Source organism: Spermophilus citellus (genome assembly GCF_964194105.1).
Source record: "Spermophilus citellus genome assembly, chromosome: 2".
NCBI classification, from domain to species: Eukaryota; Metazoa; Chordata; class Mammalia; order Rodentia; family Sciuridae; genus Spermophilus; species Spermophilus citellus.
Genome location: NC_138183.1, coordinates 65291762 through 65317976, shown reverse-complemented (window position 1 = coordinate 65317976; position 26215 = coordinate 65291762). Strand labels below are relative to the sequence as shown.

The 26215-nt window shown below is 39.1% G+C and overlaps 1 protein-coding gene and 1 long non-coding RNA gene across 3 annotated transcripts in view; one reads left to right on the top strand and one right to left on the bottom strand.

Annotated features, from left to right (window-relative positions):
* Positions 1-916: 916 nt before the first annotated feature.
* On the bottom strand, positions 917-20421 carry LOC308641016. The gene is made up of 5 exons (XR_014020399.1): positions 20342-20421; positions 14488-14774; positions 3502-3544; positions 1765-1934; positions 917-1205 (listed from the first exon to the last, which is right to left on the bottom strand). It is a non-coding gene; the product is annotated as an uncharacterized lncRNA (long non-coding RNA).
* The window catches only part of PDCD1LG2 (programmed cell death 1 ligand 2), a 61052-nt gene continuing 55143 nt past the window's right edge, over positions 20307-26215 (top strand). The window contains exon 1 of one of the 2 annotated variants that reach the window (XM_081279109.1): positions 20307-20399. The gene's annotated coding sequence lies outside the window, so the exon portion shown is untranslated. Of the gene's footprint in view, positions 20400-20804; positions 20974-26215 lie in introns of those variants that run through there. The other variant, XM_081279108.1, reaches the window with a different exon arrangement.

Here is a 26215-nt window from a genome sequence, read left to right as displayed (position 1 = left end):
ATGTGTATTAAAATGACACACATATAAGAAAATTCATTGCATCTTTGCATTTTTGTTCATAATAACAAAACACTGGAAACAACCCAAATGTCCATTAATAGGGAACTTGTTAAATAAATGTGGTGGCACATCCAAAGTACATAGCCCATAGTACACAGCCACAAAAACAAGTAAGAAATTCTTTCTGTACCAATATGAAGCAGATCTCTAACATATATTTTTTGTTGATTAAAAAAGGAAGATCTAGAACAAAGGGTACAGTGCACTATATTAATTATATATAAAATAAGCATACTATGAAAATTAGTTTGCATACTGGGTCCTAGTATGAATACTTGTACACTGAGATTGTATATTATGTACTTTATGTATCTTTCCAGATAAAAACTTTTCACTTTGGGAAAAGAAAAAGTCATATGTGTTTTTGCTTGCATACATAAAAACCATATGCAAATAAAACTACTTGCCTGGGGCCGGGGGCAAATTGGGTTCCTAGTGGGAGAATTTTACTATATGTCTTTTTGTACCTTTCGATTTTTGAAACTAGTGAACATATTATCTATTCCAAATAAATTATAATTTTTTAAAAGTCTAAGCTCAATTATTTGCCTTATAACTCTTAGTGGTGTATGAGGCCAAATACAAACTTTAGAGATGAGAGAGTCTAAAAAGCTCAATTTAGTCATCCTGGGATTTCAGTCTGGACTTAACTGAATCAATAATTTTTTTCATTTTTCCCTATGGTAAGCTGGTCTCACACCCAACATAGCCTCTAATTTGTGGACGCGTGATCAGTTTATTTATGGCCTTCAATTAAGCAATTGTAGGCTTAGATCTGCATGCTGATAAATGATATTATCATACTATAAAAGAACAAATAAACCAAATCAACCCAAGATTTATGCTTCCATAGACATAAAAAAATTAAGAGAGTTGAACCTTGGGAAAGCTTGCAAGAATGATCTTGATTTATATTTATGCATTCTGATAACTAAATTTAATACACCTTTACCAGTGAAATTTCAGCATGACAGAGATGAGGCTTTTGGTCAGCATTTTGGGGCTATTCATAGCTATCAAAATCTTCCAAACCTAGGTTTCCCGTCTCAGCATCTTGGCTTCTTCATGGGAAATTTTGGCTGCCTCCCTTAAGATCAAGTATCCAGCCTTCCAGAGACACGCAAAGCTGCTTTCACCTCAATGCTCTGTGGTGGAGAAGAATAAAGAGGAAGATCAGGAGAAGTGATGCAATAGACAACAAAATTTGCATAAATGAAACTGATTAAGAGAAACTTTGTTGTTATTGTGAAAATTGAAAAAATGCGGGGCTGGGGTTATGGCTCAGTGGTAGAGCACTTGCCTGGCATGTGTGAGGCCCTGGGTTTGATCCTCAGCACCACATTTAAATAAATAAATAAATAACATAAAGGATCTATTTACAACTAAAAATATTTAAAAAAAAAAAAAAAGAAAAAATGCCACTTCAGGGCTAAATAATGGGGAAAAAAACTACATCAACAATGGCACATGGCCCAAAGTAGGCTTCTTGTAACAATCATCTATCTCTTCTTTCTGGACAGAGATGACTTAGCAAGCTTCGAGCAAGTTCTGACTGTTAAAGTGTATGAAATCAAATATAATGATCTCTTTCTAAGACACTTTGCGGACTTCAAAACTTGATTAACATTATTTAGGTATCTAGTAAAAAACTGCAAAAAACAAACCCCACAAACAACAACAACAAAAAAATCTATTTGTACATACCAGGAAACTCATTGATCTAAGAGTTGTTTTATTCCAGGTGACAATGACAGAAGAGAAAATTCAGGGGCTGGGGATGTGGCTCAAGCGGTAGCATGCTCGCCTGGCATTGGTGCAGCCCGGTTTTGATCCTCAGCACCACATACAAACAAAGATGTTGTGTCCGCCGAAAACTAAAAATTAAATAATAAAAAAAATTTAAAAAAAGAAAAAGAAAATTCAGCTGTATTAAGGCATGTATTCATATTTGAGAAGAGGAGAACGCATTGAAAGCCTGAAGTCAGTCAGACCCAAACTCCAGTTTTCTTAGCTGTATGGCCTTGTGTTTGTCATTTCACTGAGACTTTCTTCTTCTGGGAAAAAATAAGGACTAAATAAGGCCGCATATCTAAAGAGTTTAGCATAATGCCCAGTAGTTAGAAAGCCTGAAATTCATTTGTATATTGATGTTATTGATACCAAGAAATGGTTTATTAAATTATTTTAAGGTCCAAGAATGATAAATCCAGCCAGATTGTTACTGTTATGGGCGACTTAAAAACTGCTTTTAATGAATATTTTTATTTATTAAATGTTTAAATATTTTGAAAATTAAAGTGTTTAACTCTTGTATCTATAGTAAAAATTAAAACAACTGCATTAAAATGCACCAGGTGGAAGATCTAAATTGATAGACAGTAATTTTATAATCTTTCATAATGTCAAAATTAACTATTTTTTTTCTTTTTCAATTTGCACATTTAAAATTCCAGCATCAGTTCCTTTTACAATTATTTGGGTCTCTATCATCCATAAGTGCTGAGCTGTGGCAAAGTCAAAGTTACTTACACAGGATAACATAACTTAATCTACGGGCAATTTAGTAGAAGTTTGTTTTGAATAAACTGTGTTTTGTTTTTAAAAAAGATGCCTAATTTCAGAACAAACAGCTTTCTAATGGAAAGCATTTGCTGTTTTTATACCTCAAGTTAAAAATTTCTGTCCACTCTTTAGTCAAAATGAAAACAGAACATAAAAAAACAATGACCTGGTTTGGTTTCTAACAGAAAGATGTCAACAACCCTACATGATAAGTTAACCTCTCTGTTAAACATTCATTGAGTGCCTACCGGATTCTGTAGGCATTATGGGAAATGCAAAAATGACTCAGACGTGAAGATGGAAACACACTACCTTGATTTATGAGTTCAGTTCCTACTTGTCCAAAAGCAAAACAAAAGACAAATAAATGGTCATCAAAAATCTAAACACAAACCACTGAAGCATGAAATCATATGCTATCTCTCTCTTTCCACCTGGGATGTGAATTTATCCAGTGTACTCTTGCTATATACATCATCCACTCATTAGTCACTTAGCAGTCATCTTGGTTATCAGACTGACTATTACAGTATTGCAATGCTAGTGTTCAAGTAACTCTGATTTTACTTAATAACAACACCAAAGTAGGAAATTTGACTATGCCAAAGAAAAGGAATAACATGCTTTCTTAAGAGAAGGGTAAAAAGTTCTTGATTCAGGAAAGAAAAGAAATTGTATGCTAAGGTTGCTTAAATCTATAATACAATAAGATACTTAGAGAAAAAAAAACTACATTCATATGACTTATTACAGTATATTGATACAATTTTCCTATGTTATTATTTATTGTTTTAATACCTTACTATGCCAAATTTATAAACTTCATCATAGACATATATGTATAGAAAACACATATTATATATAGGGTTTAATACTTACTACCTGTGGTTTGGGGCATCCACTGGGAGACTTGGAAAGTATCCTACAAGTAAAAATGATAAGGGATAAGGACTTACTATCTTTTCTATTTTGTAGAAATTCTTAACAGATTTTAGATTCAAGTCCTTTTTCCAATACATGAGTTGAAAATATCTTGGGCTGGGGCTGTAGCTCAGTGGCAGAGCACTTGTCTAGCATGTGTGAGGCACTGGGTTTGATCCTCAGCACCACATAGAAAAATAAATAAAATAAAGGCATACTATCCATCTGTAACTATTAAAAAAAAATTTAAAAAGAAAATATCTTCTCCCACTCTGTGGGTGCCTATTACCTTTCTCTTAAGATCCCTCTTTTTCTTCCCCTCTTAAGGTGTTGGGAATTGAACCCAAGCCCAGGACCTCTTGCTTGCTAGGCAAGTGCTCTGTCACTGAGCCACACCCCCAGCCCAGCCTATTTCTTCTCTTAATGGAGTCTTTTGACAAATGGCAATTGTTAATTTTATGTGGTCCAATTTGCCAATTTTTTCCTTATGGCTAGCACATTTTTTGTATGTGTACTGGTTCAAGCCAAATTTGCTTACTCCAAAGTCATGAATATTTCTCCAATTTTTCTTTTAAAATCTATGTTGTTTTATTTTTCACATTTAGATCTGCAATCCTTCTGGAATTAGTTGTTTGCATATGATGTGAGATAGGTGTTAAAATATATTTTTTCATATGGACGACTCCCCTGTGCCATTTACTGTATTGAAAATATCATCGTTGTTTCCTCCATTGTATGACAGTGTCACCTTTATCACAAAACCAGGTGACTATGTCTTTCTATCTATCTAACTTTATCTGTGTATGGACTCTGTTCTATTACATTGATCAGCTTATTTATTTTTATGTTTAGAAAACTTCATTAAAATAGTATTGGGTCTGGGGTTATGGCTCAGCAGTAGAGCGCTCGCCTCGCACATGCAAGGTCCTGGGTTCAATCTTCAGCACCACATAAAAATAAATAAATAAGAGTTATTGTATACAACTACAAAAAAAAATTTTTTTAAATAGTATTTACGAGTTTGAATTTTGCCTCCTGGAACCAAGACAACACTTGGGGTGTGATTTCTCACCTGCAGCCCTCGCCATGCCATGGCAATTATCAAGGTACCCATCCTGTGGGTGTATATGAAACACAAAAAATAGCACCATCACTCTCTCCTACTCTTTCTTTCTCACCTTTACCCCAAGTCTTCATTCAGTCTCCATCTTCTCTCTGTATGTGTTTGTCTCTCAATAATTATAAAAGTATGTTTTTATCATTAATCTGTTGAATATCTTCTTTTATACATCATTTTAAAAGCAATTGAATACAGAATTTACCATATTATTTTTAAAAAAATGGAATTGAATTACACTTACCCATATAGCTTTCAGTGCATATTTTCTACTATAAATTCAGTGGGTTTTGATTTTATAAAAATATTCTTCACTCTTACTATTCTTCCTCCTATGAGAAGGAGATTTTATTCCCATCTGATAATTTTATTCCCATCATGATAAAACTACATTCCATTTCTATTGTAATATAAACCCTTATAATAAAAATACATATTAAATATAATTGTGCCTTCCTAGAATGTGTGGAGATCATATTATCACATGTTGGGTATAGAGTCATGCAGTAATATAAAAAGCAGATTCCTTGTTGGAATGTCAGTTGTCTCAGTCTGGCTCACTTATGGGACAATAACCTGCCCAAAGCAGAGACTGTGGGTCATGCTCGACATTTCTGTATTTCTGTTAATTATTATTCAATTTCCTAGTTACCAGAGCTAAAATCCTCAGGACCATCTTTTACTCCTCCCTTTTCCCCATGGTGCAACTTTATATACACTTAAAAGCCCTTTTCACAGAATCTCTTGTCTAGTTCTTTTTGTGAATTCACTGTTACTATCTTCTCTTGGGTTTATTTGTTTGATTTTTAATCAGACTCTTCATATTGGCTTAAATAATAATAAAGGTCATTATCTCATAAAATAAGAAATGTACAGGTAGAATGACCATTTCTGCTTCTCTGAAGTTCTCTTGGTCCCACCCTACTGGTCTGTTGACTCTGTACCCAACCTAGTACCAAGATGGCTGCACTGGTTCCAGGTTACACCCAGCAGACCTCATCTCATATAACTTCTGATATCATCGACTTCTGACATTATAGTAATGTGTTGGCCAGGGAGCACAGATGGCTTCGTTCTGATTGAACCTTGACCTCCCCATTTGAGATTCCCACCATCAGACTCCAAACTAACCTTTATCCTTTCTTCTCCCTAGTCCTTTATAACAGTGGCGTGGGCAAATGTTTTCTGTAGAAGTCCAGATAGTAAATGTTTCAGGCTCTGAGAGTCATGTGGTCCTGTCACAATTACTTATCTCTACCCTTGTAGTACAGGGGCAGCCATATGCATACAAGATAAGACAAATGAGCGTGTCTGTGTTCCAATAAAGCTCTGTTTACAAAAACAAGCAGTAGACCTGATTTGGCCCATAGGCCACTCTTTAACAAGTCCTTTCTTATAAGATCCCACTCCTTACCCCACTGGGCTCTACACAGGTAAAAGCAACACCTTCCTGGAGCTACAAAGATGACAAGGTAATGGTGTAGGGAAGTCCCATGCAGTCTGTCAAGCAGGTTTGTGTTTCAATATAGCCGTGACACTGTTTGTGGTTATTTGTAAATTTATTTATTCAGTTAAATCATTCAGTTGATTCATAGGCCAAGTAATCCTCTAGAACTGTTTCTTGATCTTTTTAGGTTGTGTTACATGGATTTGTTTTTCTAACCAAGAAAAATAAGTGATTATTTTCCCACTACCCAAATAATATCTTGGCATGTCACTAATTCAAACTCTTCTTCCCACCTTATTTACCCCAGATCTATACCCTACTCGTAGAATCATCTCTCTGACTCCATATCCTTATTAAAAGACTGATGAAACAAAAGGAAAAATGCAATAGTAATGCACCCAATATTACACCCATAGACTTACACACACCAAGCTTGTGGACAAACAATGTCTTAGTGACCCAAGATAATCCAGGCCAATGTCAAAGTATCTCCCATGATCCTAGGAAATATAACTATGTTGGAAAGACTAAAGTTTGGTTTGTTTATTTCTTTAGCTAGTTGTTTTATACCTGAGTCAACCAAGAGTTTAACAAAACTCTATTAGAGAACTAAAAGAGTAGAGTGATTAAGAACATGGACTTTAACATTAGTCTGGTCTGGTTTGAATTCTGGCTCTGCTACTTCCTAGTTATCTCACTGTGGATAAGTTACTTAACTTGTCTGTGTCTCTATTTCTGCATCTATGTAATGGAGTCAACAATAGTATCTGACTCCGTTAATGTTACTGTCTAGGGGTGATGGATTTGACATCTCTGCTCAGCAAAGAATTGAAGAATAGGACACATAGATAGTAAGCAAGAGCAGGTTTATTATAAAAGCAACAGTAACAGGCTTCTCCAAGGAGAAGGGGCACCAGAGCCAGGAGGCTGGTGGGAGAATCTTGGCTTGTTCTTTTTGTGGTCTCTGGAATTTCCTCCTTTCCTTATTTATTCCCCTGTCTAGGCTCTTCTTACTATTGATGGGTGCCTCCTGTGTCCTCATGTCTATTTTATTTTTTCTATTGGATCCTCTGCTTAGGGGCATGAATACAAAAGTATCTGTCTAATTGGGTCCCCACTTGTGTCCACAAGCACTTTCGTCAACCAGAAAGTTGACCTCATTAGAAAACCTTTCTATGATCCTTTGTTCTGGTATTGCCCCTGACTATCTCATTTGTCATCTTGCCCTGGCTGTCTGCACCCTTCTACATCTCCCACATTAGGACAATTGCATGAGTTAATATATGTTAAGAATGTATATAAGTTGATAAAATAATACATATGTTCTGTTTTACGCATGGGATAAAATTCATATATATAAAAGGAAGGATCAAAATTTACTTAGGCAGCAGTCTGCCCCATATAGTCGTTCAAGGACTGAGATGGACAATGACTCTGCTATCTTTAACACATGGTTTTTATGTTTTTCTTGGAAAGCTCCATGTGACTAGTTGGACTAGGAGGGCATAGAGAATCTCATTGAGAGAATTTTATAAGCTGGGTTTAAATATAGTGCAGTTTCCTCTCATATTCCATTAGTTAGCATTTAGTCACATGACCATATCTAACTGCAAGGGGGGCTGGGAGATGCAGTCTAGCTTCCCAGAGGGAAAGAGAGAGAGAGAGAGAGAGAGAGAGAGAGAAATTATATATATATATATATATATATATATATATATATATATATATTATATAGATGTAGCTATATAGACAAAAAGACAGACAGATAGGGGAAAGAGGAACTAGAGTTAGCTATAGCTGAGCATTTAAGCAACACCACATTTGTTCCTGGTATTCTAATGCAGAGAATACATTAAATTGTAATGTCTATAACATTATTGGACTCTACTGAGGTTATTTTAATAAAATAACTTGTTTAAACTGGTTATTGGGTATAGTATAAGTATAATTTTGAGGAATCCTTCATTTCACTACATAGTGGACAGAGGACATTAAGAAAAATCTCCCTTTCATCTTAAGACCAAAATAGTTGTTTTATCAAGTAATAAGTTGCTTTGCTTTGACCACCAGTCTTGGAAATTTTAATTGCTAACTGTCCAAGACTGGCTTAGAAAGCTTAGAGATGACATTCTTTCATTCAAGTAATATTTACTGAGCACTTGCTACATGTCAAGCTTGGAACAAGACCCTAAGGATACAAAAGCAAATAAAAGAAGACCTGGTTCCTACTTCATAAAAGTCACATTCTAGTCAGCAGGCAGGTATGGAGATACAAAATAAACAAATGAGTAGTTATGTAAGTGCAAAATATTAATCAATAAAGATCCAACCTAAAGGATAACAGAGTTGGAAACCAACTTTAAACAGCATGGGTGGGACAGGGGCATCTCTGAAAAAGTGACATTTAAATGGAGCTAGCCATACTAAAGGTAGTATAGCCCCAGCAGGTAAGTGCAGTGTACACCAAAGCCCTAAGGTGGAGTTGAGTTCAGTAAGTTTAAGGGAGAGAATAGAGACCAGGGAAGCTAGGGAGTGGTGAGCAAGGGGATGAGGAGCACAAACAGATGTTAAAGCTCATCATGTAGATCCCCCAAAGGCCATGATAAAGAGTTCAAATTCTGTTCTAAAGGTGATGAGAAGTGGTTGAAGGTGCTAAGTAGAGGAATGGTTGATCTGTTAGGAGACTATTTCACTGTGATGTGTGGGGGTGTGCACTACAGGGGCATGGGAGCATAGAGAACACTAGGGGTTTGTTGTCACAGTTTGGAAAAGGCTGATGGTGGTTCAGCCCTGGAAAGCCAGTGGGTCCTGGCAGCAAGCACACCCTCCTATTGGTTCGTGCCCAGGGAAAGGAGCAGGCTCTGGCTTCAAGTTCTGTTCTTATTTCTCTCCTCTTTCTAGCCCCACTTCTTATCTGTGCCCTTTGCTGCATATTATAGTCCACTGTCAATATCCTTAAATCCTTTCTGAATATCCTGGGCAGTTCTAGAATCCTAGAACAGATTCTTTCTTTGTCCTCAAAATAACTTCATTATATTACCTGAAAAGAAGAAATGCCCTGCCAGGCATAGTGACGCAAGCCTGGAATTCCAGCAGCTGGTGAGGCTGAGTCAGGAAGATCACTTGAGTTCAAAGCCAGCCTCAGCAATTTAGCAGGGCCCTAATTAACTCAGTGAGACTTTATCTCAAAATTAAAAATAAAAGATCTGGTGATGTGGCATAGTGGTTAAGTGCTCCTGGGTTTAATCCCCATTACAAAAAAGAAAAGGGGGTGGGGGGAGAAAGAAAAGAAATGTCCCTCTTGTGTCTTCAGTGTGTTGGTGTTTCTCAATTAAAAGTATTAAGTTGGGACTTGAGAGAAAGTAGATCTATAAAATCCAAATTGCCACAAAGATTAATTGATGATTGTAGATGATAGATCTCAGAAAGAAGTTTCTTTTTGATATTTTTTCTGGATTATGTGAAAGGGACACAATTGTGTAGACAGAATCAAGAAAGTCTCAGGCTGGAGATATGGCTCAGTGATAGACTGCCCCTGTGCTCAATCCCAGTACCTAAAAAAAAAAAAGTCTCAAGTTCTATTGCTATGAAGGGAGGGGCTACAACTAGAGAATTGAGGAATGAATGTGGACAGGGTGAAGTAAAATAGGAAGCTACTCCTTCAAAGGTCAGGGTGATTATGAAAATGCTTTGGTTTGAACTTTAAAATGTTACTGGAAATGAATCATTACACATGCATGTGTTCATGCATGCACCCCCACCCCCACCCACAGGCACACACATCAGAAAGAAGACAAACATCTTTTGTGAGTGGGCTTGTGTCAAATCAAAATACCATGATTATCCTTAAAATTTCTTGGGAGTGAATATAGAAGCTGTTTTATCCATAATAAAAATGTGGTCCCTCTCAAGACCAACCCTCCCAGCATGCCAGTCTCTTTCCTGCCCATTGCAAAATGGCTTGCTGGCTTGTCCACTCTTTGGTCACTTCTGCCTCTCTTCATTCTTAGTATATCCAACATGGCTCAGCCAGTCTGATGGGGCCCCTGACAGTTTTAGGTACCTCATTTGACCCAATCATTTATCTGTCTTGACAGTGAGGTCATAATTTCAAACATGGTATGGAAGTAAAATGTTTATTAAATTAGATGACTTACTAACACTTCTAGAACATTAAAAATCTGTGGAGAAAATTTTTGTATGTCACACACACACACATACACACACACACAAATAAAACATGCACATACAAAACAAATCCATGGTGTGTCTATTGTATACAATGTAGTTGCAGCCTATGAAGAAAGGACACAAGAAACAGGAAGGAAAGGGGTAAGAAACTAGAGTTGACAAAGAGTAAAAGCAAAGATGGACCATGCATTCTACTTTTGGTGCAAATCCTCTAGCTGGAATTTCCATTGTTCTCTAAAGATGCTGTTGTCTTTCCCAGTCGCAGGCCAGGTAGGGCTCCAATCAGTACTCTTGTTGGATCCGTTTTTGATCACTTTTAGGAGACTTCACTTTGATCAACTGGCTCCAGATTGATCCCATTAAGTTCTCTAGAGTCACTGGCATGTCTAATCTGTTTTTCTTGGGAGTATTTGATCAAAGATAGAATGACAGATGCCCATTATTACCAACACTAACATAATGATAAAGAGAAGCAATGGTAAGTAAAAGGAACCTGAAACCAGATTATAGGGGTTAAATCTCAGTTCTCTCATTCACTTGATGTGTGACCTTCAGAAAATTGTCTACCCTCTCTTGCCTCAGTTTTCCTATTCATAAAATTGGAATCGATGAGGGCATCTCCCCCCCCCCAGGATTGTTGTGAGAATTAGATGGATTAAAACATATAGGGCACTTGGAATTGCCCTGGTGAATTTTTTTTAGACCTCTGTAGATGTTAGCCTGAACTTCTGCTTTTGTCTTCAGTTGGGAATAACTGAAAGTGAAGGCAGGTAGCACATCCCACTGGTCCTCTCTGATCACCCCTCAACCACCCCAAGCCTGTGTGACACAATGCTCTACCCTAGGTCTCCCTCTGAGGGGTCAGGAAGGGAGGCTGAAGAGAAATATGTAGACTGGTGGACTTCTGGTTTCCACTGGGGGCTCAGGCATTTCCTCCCCTCCCCCACCTATGAGAGGAGCCATCAGGAGCTGACCAAGCCTTGAGGCAGTCCTCCTCTGGCTTTTCCTCCCACTTTCTGTCCACCCTTTGCTAATCTTCAGCCAGTAGAAGCTGGTGGGCTTCCTGGCCACCACTGTTGTGTGTTGCTTCACACTCCAGCTTCATGTGCTGAGGAAGATGCTCAGGATTACTACCAGGGGATAAGGAAGTTTGGTGCCTGCAAAAATCTGCCCTAAGCTTGATTGGAGTAAAATACCCATGGACATTATACCCACAGAAGGTTCTTCAAAAGTTATGTGACATTTTTTCAACCAATTGAACTTCCCTAACCTGATTTCCTAGAAAAGCCAGAAATTCAGAGAAATTGTAGGGCACTGGACTGACAAAGAAGTCAGTAAATTCTCCCATAGACTTCCCTCTCAGGTCTGAAAATTTACCTGATAGCATAGGAATGACATCTCTGAAACCTATAGGCAAAGACAGATTGTAAGAAATTGCCCTCCCACAAATTGGCCATCAGCCCATGTGCGTTCCCACAGCCAGGCCCTGAGTGGTTGCAAAAGCCACACCATGTCAGTTCTTGTCAAACCAGCTGACTAGCTGAACTGTTTTCCCAATATGTGAGTTCCTCTATTGGAACATGTGTCCATAGGTATCCACCCTTGACCCACTTACAGCAAGTTGCCCCAAGGAAATACTCAGACAAGTTCCAAGAGCTGGCTGTGCAGAGTTTCTTGTGGTCATTATTTTGTAGTACCAACAGTACTGTATTGGAAACAGCCTAGATGGCCACCAATAGAGAATAGTTTAAGTAAATTATGGCACTCCGTACAATGAAGTACTTCTTAACTTCACAAAGAAGTATGGGATCTGTAACTGAAAAGGTGTCTATAGAAACTTTGCTGAATGATAAAAGCTGTTCATTGAATTGATTCTGATATAATGGCACTTATTAAAATTAAATTTTTATGAATGTGTCCAAAGAGTCATAGAGAGTTATGTTTATAAAAAATACTAACAGCAATTACCTCTGGGGCTTGTTATTTGGGTCATCTTTACTTTCTCTTTATAATTTTTTTTGGAATTTTAAAAATATTTCATAATAGCACAATGTGTTATTTTGTGCTCTTGGGAATAAAGAAACTTTTACATTTAAATTCTTAATGAAAAAAATGAGCTAATTTAATCATGGTTGGGGAATGTGATCTTGGGATAGCCACACCAACCAGGTAATAGCATAAAATTAAAATAATTAACATTTTGAACACTTACTATGTGTCAGCAGGCCTATTTTAGGTACTTTTTCTGTTTCCATTCATTTAATGTACACAACAACCCTATGAAGCAAGTTTTTTTTATGATCCTCATTTTATAGATAATGAGAGAGGTACCAAGAGAAGAAGTCCTTTTTTCAAGGTCTCTGGACTGGTAAGGGATAAAACAGATGGGACAAAGCTCTGCTTCCAAAATGTTTAATCACAGCCAGGCATAGTGGCACATGCCTGTGATTTCAGTGACTCGGGAGGCTGAGGCAGGAGGATCACAAGTTTTAACCCAGCCTCAGCAACTAAGCAAGGCCCTAAGCAACTTAGCGAGACACTCTCTCAAAAGACAAAAAGGCTGGGGATGTAGCTCAGTGGTTAAGCACCACTGGTGTTCCATCTCTAGTACCAAAACCAAGAAAACAATGTGTCCGATCATGATCCCTGTGCTGCTCAGCATACAGCTCACCTGGTCTATCTGCAGGAGATGAAAGGAAGTTACTCACGTCTGAGCGGGAGCCAGAGTGATAAGGGAGCAGAGAAGGCAGAAGTGGCTGCTCTTCAATCTCCGACAAGCCACCTGTTTACTTAACTCCACAGGGTTTCAGATTCATCTTCTGTATAATGAAGCAACCTTTTCCAAGCCATTCCTTTTAGAATTAGTCACCTTACATACTAACTAGGGACCTATTAGATACATCTATTGTGCCCCCCCCCACACTACCACCAACATCCCGTTGTTTCAGGCTATGAGACAGGCCCCAGTGTCCCTCAGAAGCCTGGCTGTCAGAGAAGGCTGAGAGAGGTATTCTCTGTCCCTGCATTCACCACCCTCTATGAAAATTCTCTTCATTTGTCATTCTCCCCACTGTCCCCTGGAGTCAGGGACAATGTCTCATGAAGTTTTGTGTTCCCAGCTTCTGGAATATATCATTCAATAAACAAACACCCTCTGTTGAGTGAATCAGAAATACAGTCACATGGCCTTGTGATAACAGAGTAACAGGGAAAGCAGCACTTGCAGGCTGGCCAGGCAAGGAGGCGAGTGCCTGTGATGCCAGCTACTCAGGAGGCTGAGGCAGGAAGATCACAAGTTCAAGGTCAGTCTCAGCAACTTACCAAAACTCTCAGCAACTTAGTGAGACCCTGTCTCAAAATTAAAAATAAAATGGATGGTCGATGTAGCTCAGTGGTAAAGCACGCCTGAATTCATTGCCCAGTAGAGAAAGAACGAAAGAAAGAAAGAAAGAAAGAAAGAAAGAAAGGAAGGAAGGAAGGAAGGAAGGAAGGAAGGAAGGAAGGAAGGAAGGAAGGAAGGAAGGAGAGAAAAAGAGAAAAATAAAGGAATTCTAGGTATTATTTACAAATTATAAGATATAATTTATAATTACAATGCTCTGTCTCTTAATTCAGGCATTTTAGCACCAAGAGGGCATCCATTTATATCTGAATATTTCCCTCCTCAACCCCTTACTACCATTGGTAAATTGCAGATCATGATACCAGCTTGTCTTGGAAAAAGAAATTCTAAGTATGTACAGAGAAATATAAGCCACATCTTGAAATAGGCACAATTTGTCTTTGGATGTTCACCTTCCTTTTCTCCCTCTTACTTACTTCTCTTCAAGAATTGCTATTACCAGCAAAATCAAGCCCAGGGATTACCTAATGCTGATCCCCAAACAAGAGCAGGGCTGATTATTTCAGAACCACCTGACATTTTGGAAAATGCAGATTCATGGAACTCAGCCCTGGATATTTTGAATTAGGAGATTTTGGTAGTGCCTAGGTAACTCTGTTTTTGAGGTTTCCTAGGGGGTTCTGATGTGCAGCCAGAAACCATCAGGTTTGGGAATCACTGACCTAATTTCAAAACATGAGTCAACTGGCTACATTTCACCTTTGACTGTAAAATTGACTGAACATTTTTTTTTTAAATCTCAGCTGAAACCAATGAGTCATTATGAGAACCTCTGGTTTCCTTTACCTGAATTTAAGTTTAGAATTCTCCTTGGCCCAAGCACTTCACCTTTGGACCGGGCTTGCCCAGGTCAAAAAGCCAAGGGATGTCGGTCCAAGCTTCAGGAGGTGAATTTCTTCCTCACTTTAATCCTGCGATCACTTGTAGTCCTGATTATCTCTGTCAAGGCAATACCTTGGGAAAGTGGCTAACTCTGGAATTCATCAGCCCCCAGTTGCTGGGCTCTCATCTTACAGCATACCCTGGTGTGGTGTTGATGTCCCGTGCCATGACTTTGTCTCCCTCTGGCCTTCCTGAGGCAAAAATCAGGAAAGAAAAGGAAAGGCTCCAGATCATATATTCCTTGGGTCTACCTTGATCTCACTGCTCTACAAATTAAGTTAGGCCTGGGTCATCATGGCCCCCACTACTCACACAGCCCTCTGATGTAACAGCCAGCCACTTGAGCAGAAAATGCTAAGGATGCATGGTTATCCAGCCAAACCTGAGGCTGGGACCACAACCCAGTCTGCAGAAGGGACTGGAACCAAGACCAGCATACTAGTCAGGCCTGCTTTCTTTCTGTCTGCTTCTTTCTTTGGTCTCTCTCTCTCTCTCTCTCTCTAGCGCGCTCTCTCTCTCTCTCTCTCTCTCTCTCTCTCTCTCTCTCTCTCTCTCTCTCTCTCTCTCTCTCTCTCCTCCCCCCTCTCTCTGAGCTACATCCTCAGCCCATTTCATTTTGAGAAAGGGTCTCACCAAGGGCCTGGCTAGGTTACTAAGGCTGGCCTCAAACTTGCAATCCTCCTGCCTCAGCCTCCTGAGTTACTGGGATTACAAGCATGTGCCACCACACCTGGCTTTCAGCATCTCTCAGAGGTAGAGAGGTAGCAAGGGAAGCAGATGGCATTGGTATTACCTTATTTCTGACAGTTTCAAGTCCTGCCCATCCTCGTGTTGCCAATTGGACTGAAGGAACTCAATTCATTGAAATATTTTATTTTTCTAATAACTGTTATCAGTAGTATTCTGTCAAACCCTCCTAGCCTATAGGATAGTGAGTGACCTTAACAATGTACAGGTCACTTATGACTCAGACCAGTCCCATGTTTCCTATGCTTTTGGAATATAATTCACATACCACACAATTCACCCATTTAAATGTTTTTTAGAGTTGTACAACCAATACTACAATCAAATTTTAAACATTTTCATCCTGAAATGAAACCTGGTACCCTTTCACAGTCAGCCACACTCACCTACCTGCTTCCTCTCATACCTTCCAATATTAAGCAACCATTAGTTATTTTCTGCCTGTATGGATAGATCTACTATGGAGATAAATGGGATGATGTAATATATGGTCTTTTGCAACTGGCTTCTTTCACATAGCATAATGTTTTCAATGTTCATCCCCATCATGTGTCAGAACTTCATTCCTTTTTAAGACTGAGTTATATTCTGTTGTATGGCCATAATTCATTTTTCCCCATTCATCAGTTTCTGGACATTTGGGTTGTTTCCACTTTTTGCCTATTATGAATAATGCTGCCATGAACATTTGTGTAGACATTTTTGTGTGGGCATATATTTGCACTTCTCTTGGGTATATATAGCTAGAAGGAGAATGCTGGGCCATACTGTAACTCCATGTTTAACATTTTGAGGAGTCCCATTTAACTGAGTCCCATTTAAAATTCTAATCCCGTACCTTTTCCAAAACTCTTTCCTCCCAAAACAAACTATACTGGTGGCCCTGTGATCTTGGAATGAGAGAGGGAAATATCTAATCTCAGCCTGGCTCCATTTACTGTTAGTGGCTTCTGATAAGCTCCTGGCTGTCTGTACCACTGGCTTCCCTCCCTTCTGCATAATCCAGAGCCAAACTGACTGTTTGTGTCTTGGTAGTTCCTAGGTCTCAGGGGCCTGGAATGAGGGCTGTTCCCATTTTCTTCATTCCTAAGTACAACCCCACATCCCTTCACACCCCCAGGCATGGCAGATACAGTGAACTTCCTACCATTAGAAATCTGGGTAAAAGGCTAGTATCAATATGTTTGTTAGACGCTCTCAAACTTTAGGGGTGTATGTACAGCACCACCTTTTTCTCTTCAAGAATGAGAGGAGAAGAGGACAGTTTGCATCTTCAAGCACCTAGAACCTTCTCCCTGTCACAAGAGTCCACTCATTTCCTTGTTAAAGGCCAGTGAAACTGTTTTTCCTCTCATTCCCCCCTCTCTTCTCTTACCATCACTCCCTGCTCCACCCCTGCACCTCAAAGACTCAAGAAATCATGAAATTTGACTCACTGAAATTTGGCCTTTGTAAGCTCTGAAAACTTTTTCTTAACTAAGAACTATCTCCCTGGTTATTTCTTCACTTTCAATGACTTGGAGGTGGGGTGGAGCTGGGACAGGAAGAGTGCTTCATTAGTGCCTCATCTCACTCCCTAACTTATTACACTTACAATAAACCTCCTTTTATTTTGAAGTTCTCTTCAATGAATAAGCCAAACCTAGACTTCTGTCCTTTTGAAAGCAAGCATCTCAATTTCTCTGACCAGAACTCCCACCCACACCTTTCCTTCCTTTCCCTTGACAACAGGTTGCAAAGACCTGGTGGGATCCCAAGCCTTATGTGCTTCAAGTGACTAACCTACCTCCAGTTTCTGGGCTATGACACAAGGGAGGCCAATTTTCAGGCTGGCTCTCAAGTGAATTCCTCCCTCCTCCTCTCTTTATCCCCAGCTGCTTATGATCTTCTCCCAGCCATGAATCACCTGTCCCAATTTTCAATGAGGACACTGACCTTTTATCACATTTCAGATTAAATTCCCATCAGAACCTTGGTTCTTGACTTTGGAAAAGTTGCTAAGGCTAGTTCTGAATAAAGTGCTGATTCCTCAGCTCTTGCCCCTTCCTTAGGACTTGTTTGCCCATTTTCCCAAAACCTAAGTGCATTTCTTTCTTATCCTCGTCACTCTGTGTCAGACTATCTGTGTGCATCCTCAGGCTCCACGCCCCCCAACCCACATGTTCAGGTGAAAAGGGAAAGACTGGACTTATTATTTTTCAGATTTAAACTAGTTGACATTGATTTAGTGGCTATGGTGTGGAAGGCACTGTTCTAGGTGCTTCACATAAACATATGCATCACATCACATTCCATTAATTGCATCCCTTGTATTGCACTGTGTTTAAAAACGAACACTGAATTTAGAAAGGAAAAAAAATTGTTGTAGCATTTTTTCTTCCTGCTACAATATACTCAATAGGTAACAGACAGATATGAGCAGAGGGAACATGAAGTTAAAGTGGGTAATTCTATAGACTGGGCCTTACTCCTCTAACACTCACATGGTTGCTTTTCTTTCTTTTTTTATTTGGTACTGGTGATTGAACCCAGAGGTACTTAATCACTGAGCCACATCCCCGGTCCTTTTATTTATTTTTTTTTTGAGACAATTTCTCTAAGCTTCTTAGGGCCTCACTAAGTTACTAAGATTGGGTTTGAACTTGCAATCCTCCTGCCTCAATCTCCCAAGCCTCTAGGCATGCTTTCTTTTAAAAAGCAATTTACCAGTCCTGTGTGGTGGCACACATCTGTAATTGCAGCAACTCAGGAGGCTGAAGCAGAATTGAAAGTTCAAGGCCAGTCTCAACAACTTAACAAGACCCTTAGCAACTTAGCAAGATCCTGCCTCAATAAATAAATAAATAAATAACAAGAACTGGGGGATATGGTTCAGTGGTAGAGCACCTCTAGGTTTGATTCCAAGTACAAAAAAAAAAGTCAATTTACCTGAGACCACTCTGGTCCTGCCTGGTTCAAGTCAATAGGCTATGCTATATTCCTCAGCAAACAACCTGTTATCTGTAGGAGAAATGCAGTTCAAAACATTCTTCCCTACTGATAAGAAGAGCACAAGTTACCCTGAAGTGGGCACTTTTGTGACTTTACACAGACCAGATTGCAGATTCATGGAGATAGGATAAGCAGAGCAAAACTCCCAACCATGAAATCTGTAAGAACAAGTTCCAACTAGAACTGGTCAGCACAGTCCAAAGTGACCCAGAGTTGCCTGGATCTTTAGCATGTCATTATAATAGTAAAATCTCCTCTCCATGTGGTAAGACCATGCACAGTGGGGACCTGAAAGTCTGACACAATCTTGCTGTTAGTCAAAAGTCAAAAGGTAGACCTGAGCCAGTTTTTGGGAAACGTCCTTGGGATCCCCCAATAAAACAGAAGTGTAGGAAGAGGGCTGCCCCTCACCTCTCTGAGAGGACCCATTCTCTTCTTTTCTCTCTTGAGAGTGCCCCTCTTTTCCCTTTCCCTTTCCCTTCTAGTAACCCCGTATCCACAACTAAAGTGCAATGCCTTGAAATTCAGGCAAGGTTGCAAGCTCTGGTGGTGGCAGACCCCCACTACCATTAGACTCCAGGGCATAGCTTGCTCTCTAACAGAGTGAGCCTGGTTAAACTCTGTAATTTCTCCATGCCTCAACTTTCACTTCTTTACACAGAAGGGGCCTAGTAGTCTGGTTGCAAACACCAATGAGATGATTATTATGCATATTATAATATAATGTTTTTATGGTCTACATCCTAATGTTTGTATTACCAAGTATCAATGCAGTATGAGGGTTCTAGTTCTACACACAATACACACAAACACACACAATAGCTATGCCTCTCGGTGACCTTCATTTATAAAGCAAACAAAGAAAAGAGCATATGTGTGTTTCTAACTTAAGAACTTAGCAAAGGACTTACGGATAGTTTATTAAGTAATTAAAATTAATTAGAAACACATAAACCCTTTGTGAGTTCTTAAAATGTTTTCCTAGCTTGTATTATTCAGTAATCTAACTATACTCTCCATTGCTGCTTTTTAAACATTATTTCTATGTAATTTGTGTTCATGGAGGCAATAAATGTAAGGCAATTTTAAAAAGCAACTGCAAAATCACATACAAGGCCTCTACTCATAAGTGCCCCCATCAACACTTAGTATCTACCCCTCTGGTAGTTTTTCTAGACATATAGATTTTCTGAGGCAGGCCAGTGTGCTGAGACATTAGTTTGAGTTTTGTTTGGCCCTGATATGAAAGTACCTGGGCTTTCCCTTGCTCCTAGATGAATCTGTTTCCTAAAACATAAGCATTTAGAAAAAGAGCTGAGTTGCCCAGAGGAACGACTATAGGTAAGATGGCCATTAGGAGGAAGTTTGCAGTAGAGGAAGAGGAGAGAGGGGTGTGTAGAGGGATCGGCACTCTGGTGGAGTGGGGTGTGGATGCCACAACTCTAAACTCTCAGAATCAGGGACTGTGTGTCTATTCTTCAGCCAGTCACTGCCGCTGGAAAAGGAGGGTGGGGATCTCCAATCAGGTCCACACATAAGCCCTGGATGGAGTCCCCAAAGGAAGGACAGCTTCCCAGAACAGGGACCCCTTTCTCGTGGTTAAGGCAGCCATTCCCGTTTACAGTCATTGCAGCAATGAAGAGTATAGTTACATTACTGAGTAATACAAACTAAGGAAACATTTAAACAATTTTTCTTGCACAAGGGATAGTGTGAAAAGAGGACAGAACAAAGAGGAGAAAAAAAGTGCTACTTTTTCAGAAGGAAAATAGAGGGTTTGCAAATATAATCAGTTTAGGTAAACTCATACTGAATTAGGGTGGGCAATTATCCGATGGCTGGTGTCCTTGTAAGAAGAGGAGAGGACATACAGAGATACACAGAGAAGAGGCTATGTGAAGAGAGAGGCAGAGATTGGAGTGATGCCCCTATGAAACAAGGGACGCCAAGGACGGCCAAGTGAAGACTGCTAAGCACCACTTAGAGAGGAAGCCAGGAAGAGGCAGGGAAGCCTTCTTACCTAGATCCTTCAGAAGGAGCATGTGACACCTGGACCTCAGACTCCAGCTTCCAGAACTGTGAGAAAATAAGCATGTGATGTTTTAGGCTACCCAGTTTGTGATAATTTATTATAGCATCCCTAGGAAATGGATAAAAACAACAATACAAAGTTCCTGGCACATGGTTGGGACCTGCTGGTGTTCTTTTTCCCCTCCCTTTCCCCTATTCCTGGTGGAGAAACTGATATACTAGTTTCACGAGGGACAGAGCTCAAGGCCATCTGCTTGCAGAGAAGCAATACTGAAAGCAAAACTAACCTTGTCTCTAGTCCGGGCTCCCATCAGTTAGTTCCCCAGAACCTGTTCTGGTTTTAATTACCCTCATATTACAGGAAAGCAGAGCAGGGATGACGTGACTGATTGCATCTTTTCTTGCTTACTATGTTAACCCCAAATTTTTACAGATCTTTATTACACCTCCTATATCCCAACAAAAGAGGATCCTGGGCTGATGCTACTTCTCGCTGATTGCTTTGGTTTTGGTTTTGTCTACTCTGCTTGTTGGTTTCTTTAATAGAAATCTGATGCCGATAGCAACTGTATGTTGCTTTTCTTTTGTGTCTTTTCCTGAGGAGCTGTACACAGTGCCTATGTGAGTACTGAGTGGGTTGAGGTTTTCTTGTACTTTCTGAGTTTGTGTTTTAGACTATGGTGAGGCTGCTGTGGTGGAGGAGGTGTGGGCATATCTTTGCTCTCCACTGTTAGAGGCAGGAAGAATTCTGCCTCAGAAATTATGCTCAGGGGTATAAACAAGCAAATTTCCTTCTGTTCCTCAAATATTAGGATTTCTCTCACTTGCCCCAATGCTTATTATTCTTGTTGAACATTTTTTTTGAGGTACAATATTTTCTATACCGAAAATGTGCACTCTAGAAAAATTTATTCCTGATATATCTCTCATCTTAGAGGTTTTGAAGGGTTAATGGTTAAGAACTTAAAAATGTTCTTCTACAACTGACATGTGTTTGTGATTATCCTTTTGGCAGACAGGCCATACTCTAGGCTGGCCTGTGTTTATAAGCAATGCTCTAAGAGTAAGCTGTTAGGAAACAAAACAAAACATAAACACTATCATTTCACTAACTTATAGAGGTAACTACTATATAACAAAAGCATAATTTGGGGCCAACTTAAAGACTTATTTTTTTCATATAAAATGAGAAAAGAGAAAAATTAAAGATAATTTTAACTCTTGTTATTCTGGATTTACATAGTAGAAGAGTGAAATAATAAATTCACATGGGAGGGGGTGGAGGTGGAGAAGTGAAACTTGATTACTTACTAACCAGTACGTCTAGCCCTGAAATTCTATGGCTCTGTGGAAGGGAATCACAGACACAAATTGCCAAAATGCAGAGTAAAATCATTCGGTGTAAGCCATAATCAGATAGTTTTATCAGTGTTACTGGCATCTAAGTTAAGGGAACCTACCTAAATCTTGGTTGGCTGGATTCAGCCACCTCATAAGAAGTAAGCAAATAACATAAAAAGAAAAAGCAAATTTTATGCAACTTAATCAAACTGGAAAGAAATACCTAGATTCCTTCTTTTCTGGTCCTACAGAAGCAGTTACAATTTATAGAAATAAAAGCCAGGTGAAGTAAGTATGCAGATCTAGCTGTGCTGCGCCAGGCAGAGAACATGTCACTGGTGCCCAGGTGGGCCAGGGGACAGTACATATTCTCAGCATGAAGAAGTTCAGGAGCTCTCTGTTTCATCAGAAGTAAAATACTGATTGACCTGTATGTCCTCCAAGTTCTCTTACAACCTGTAGTCCCACAAATGGATGAACAACATTGCTCTGGCCACTCTGGCCACAGGAATCTGATCTGCGTGCCTTCCTTACTTGGCTTCCCACACATCAGCAGGCTCTTCCTGGCCTGCTGCTTCCAGATGTCTTCTCCCCAGGTTCCAATGAACTGGAGCTCCTCAAAGACAAGGACCACACTTTTAAGATTTTCTGAGTCCCAACTACCTGGCCCATAGCAATACATAATCACTGGGAACTTGTTAAATTGCTGCAACAATTTATTTGCTCTAACAGCAGGCGAATTACCAAAATAAAATGTTTGTTTAATAGACACATCAACATAAAAATATTCAATGTTTGATGTTGATGTTAAAAGGAGATGGTGGAAATGTCCTCAGAGATAGTATTATAGGTCATGTTTTACAATGCATTAAACACTGACTCATAGATTTTGTGTCATTTTTATTCCACATGCCAATGTCAAAATATACCATGTGCCTTGATTGTACCATGCTACAGTTACTCTGTAATGAGGCAATTGCAATCTCATCTCCTAAATTATCTCCCAGAATCTAGACCTACATTTTTCTTGAATGCTGTGACTCACATCCAACTCATTGCCTTCTTTCTAAAACCAACTCCTCGTTTAATATTTCTTTCCCCTACCTTCCACGACTCCAATATTGTCTCCATAGCCTTACCTTAAAACCAGTCTCTGTTTTTTGTTTTTTGGGGTTTTTTTCATATTTTGTTTTTCTAAAAGAGAGAGAGAGATAGAGAGAGAGAGAGAGAGAGAGAGAGAGAGAGAGAGAGAGAGAGAGAGAATTTTTTTTTCAAATTTATTTTTTAGTTTTCAGCGGACACAACATCTTTGTTTGTATGTGGTGCTGAGGATCGAACCCGGGCCGCACGCATGCCAGGCGAGCGCGCTACCACTTGAGCCACATCCTCAGCCCCTGTTTTTTTCATATTTTGTATTTGTTCTTTTTGGTTATACATGGCAGTAGAATGTATTTTGACATAACATACGTACATGGAGTAAAACTTCCCATTCTTATGAAAATCACAGTCTCTCTTGTATGACTGATCAGTTGCCAGTTGTCCTGCCGGTTGTCTTATAATACGTTTTTCTTTCCTTTCCTTTGCTTTGCTTTTCTGACTCAGTGGCAGGGCTTGGTTATCAAACATGTGGATGAATACAGTGACCTCCTAAATGAGTGCATGGTTTCAGTTCCATCCCCACCCCCCAAAATCTTAAAGGTGTGCTCCTTTTTATTTTGGAAAAAAATAATAATAATCAGATTTAATCTTTTCCAAATACTTCTTTGGTATTGTAACTCCATTTTTGAGTGACTGTCACTCTCTCTCCATTGGAGGTTCTGCCTGGCATTAATCCCTTGACATTCTCATCTCAACCTAAATTTCATTGTCCCCTCAACTCCCCTGTGCATTTGCATCTGCAGTGACTACTGAAGTAACTTTAACTCCAAATCTCACAAGTGTTTCCAGGGCCAGTTCAAATTCCACCCCTCTGGGAAGTCTCCCTTCCTATAGACAGCTTCCAAGATTTTTGTACTTCTATCACTCTTTTTACCCCAGTTCTAGTAAGAATTGTATTTTTCATGTTTGCAAGGTTTAACCTTCTAACTGTTATGATATCTTCTAGGGCAGGAGACTCTTTCTTAGATGAATCTCTCTGTAAATTCTCCACAATCTAATATAAAGGCTTGTAAAAACTGGGAGCTCAGTATTTATTGACTAAAAAATTAAGATGCAATTTGAACTTAAAAGTGAATCACGAAAGGTAGTCTATTCCACAGGTGGTTTAAAGATCAAATAATTACACATACATCAATGAGAGGAGAGCACAGGCTCTAACAAAAAACTCTTAAAAACTTAAATGCTTATAGGGACTGGCAGGTAACAAAAAATATTTGAATAGAGCTAGGTATAATACAATAAGGAGTGGTAGAATCTGGGATCGATTCTGCATTACTTGCCTAAAGGCATTCAAGGTCAAATTATTTTAAAACATGCTGTACAATTTATGCCTTAAACACTTGACTTCAAAAACAGTGGTCAGTTCAGTTTGGTGTGTATTTACATAAATCTCCATTAATACCCAAGGCTGTACTGGACACTTATGGGGAGGGAGGAGCCAAATGAGATAAGCCTGGCAATATTCAGTAAAGAATGAAGCATTAAGCAAACATGATCTGATCACATCTCCTGTTGACTAACGCCAAGTGAGTCCTTTATGCTGGCTATCATTATACAAAGGAATGCTTCACTAGGATTCTTGAGATATTTCCAGAATGTTTATGCCTGAAAGCATTGGCTTTGTCTTATTTTCTTATGTATAATAGAGCTTGGCACATAGTAAAGAACAAGTAAATGCTTTGAATTTTCAAAAAAAAAAAAAAAGAAGAAACAAAGAAGAAAATAAAGAATTCACACTTTCTACTGCAGCACAACAAATTTCATTGGAAATAGATTTCAGCAGACAGTACGGAGAACACAAAGCAAGGCCTACCGAAAGCAAGAAGTAAAACTGCCAGCACTTACTATGATTTTGATACTTTGCAAATTGGGCTTGAAAAAGTTTTTCTCAGGTTCTGTTTACAAACCTCTTCTCAGAATGTACCAAAGTTTTCTGGAATTCTCTGGAAAGATAAAAATTCCCAATGCAATTAAATAAAGTGATATTAATACTTCTTGGATAGAAATAGGCAAAATAACAGCTAAAATTTTACTAGGGAAAAAGTTGAATATAAACCAATAAATATAAAGCAGATAAAAAGAAATGCCCTGGAAGTACAATGGTTTAGCAAATATTTGCTTAGGAGAATCAGAGTAGGTTTAATGAAGGAGGTGGGGCCTTGTGAGTCTTAAAACCATGTAGTCTTTTTCCTTAGGTAAGATCTTAATGTGGTCGTATAGGAATTAGTGTAATTTTTAGACCAAAGATCACTAGTCACCCTCCTTTATAATTAATAGTGACAATGAATGGGGAGAATGCTTTGCTGTTTACCAAGTATTGTCCAAGGACCCACAAGCATTTCTGTTCCATATCTGTGGTTTAGCTGAGAGACAGAGATGTTGGACAACTTTTTGATTTACAGTCTCTACCCCCACCCCCATACAGTTAAAATGAAAATGGACAGCCAAACAGGAAGGGACAGTAAGAGACTTATTTATAAAACACAAGGGAATTTTAGAATGGAAGACCTAGGAGGTGGAGTGGTTGTTTGAATTTGTTTGTTTTGTCTCCTGGAGAAGTACCATCACAGGGCTGGGGATGTGGCTCAAGCAGTAGCGCGCTCGCCTGGCATGCTTGCGGCCCGGGTTTGATCCTCAGCACCACATACAAAGATGTTGTGTCCGCCAAAAACTAAAAAATAAATATTAAAACTCTCTCTCTCTCTCTCTCTCTCTCTCTCTCTCTCTCTCTCTCTCTATCTATCTTTAAAAAAAAGATTTAAAAAAAAAGAGAGAGAAGTACCATCACAGTGCTCATGCATGCTCTGCAAATTATGTGATGAAATCATCAATTTTGACCATGTATCCGATAAATTTTCTAAAGAAACTCTTTCAGGCATTGCCTGCCTAGGTATTGAAGAGTTCATGCTTCCATAATTTTTTTAATTTTATTTTTGCTTCCCTAACTTTAAAGGCTCTAAAAACCTACTCTTTCAGAAATCATGGCTCCCATAAGGAAACTGGAAACCCTGGCCAATCTGGAAAGATTTTATCTAGATGAGATAAAGTTTTATCCAGATTTTATCCAGATTGGCCAGGGTTTTAAGAGAGTTTGGTAGGGGGCTTGAGAAGCCTGAGGAAACATTCTGTAACAGGGATTAAAGAGGCTGACTTTGCAAAAGCAGTGTCTCTTTATTTAGGCCTGCAGCTGCCCAATGAGTTACTGAAAACAGGATAAAGCTTGAACTCTCTGCCTTCATTTTGTATTTCTCCTTTATTACCTTAAACTTTGTGACCTGCTTAGCTCTGCATGTAGGCATGTTGATCATTTAAGTGTGCACCTCAACTGTTAGTACAAGGTTTATTAGCCCTAAATTTACCTTGT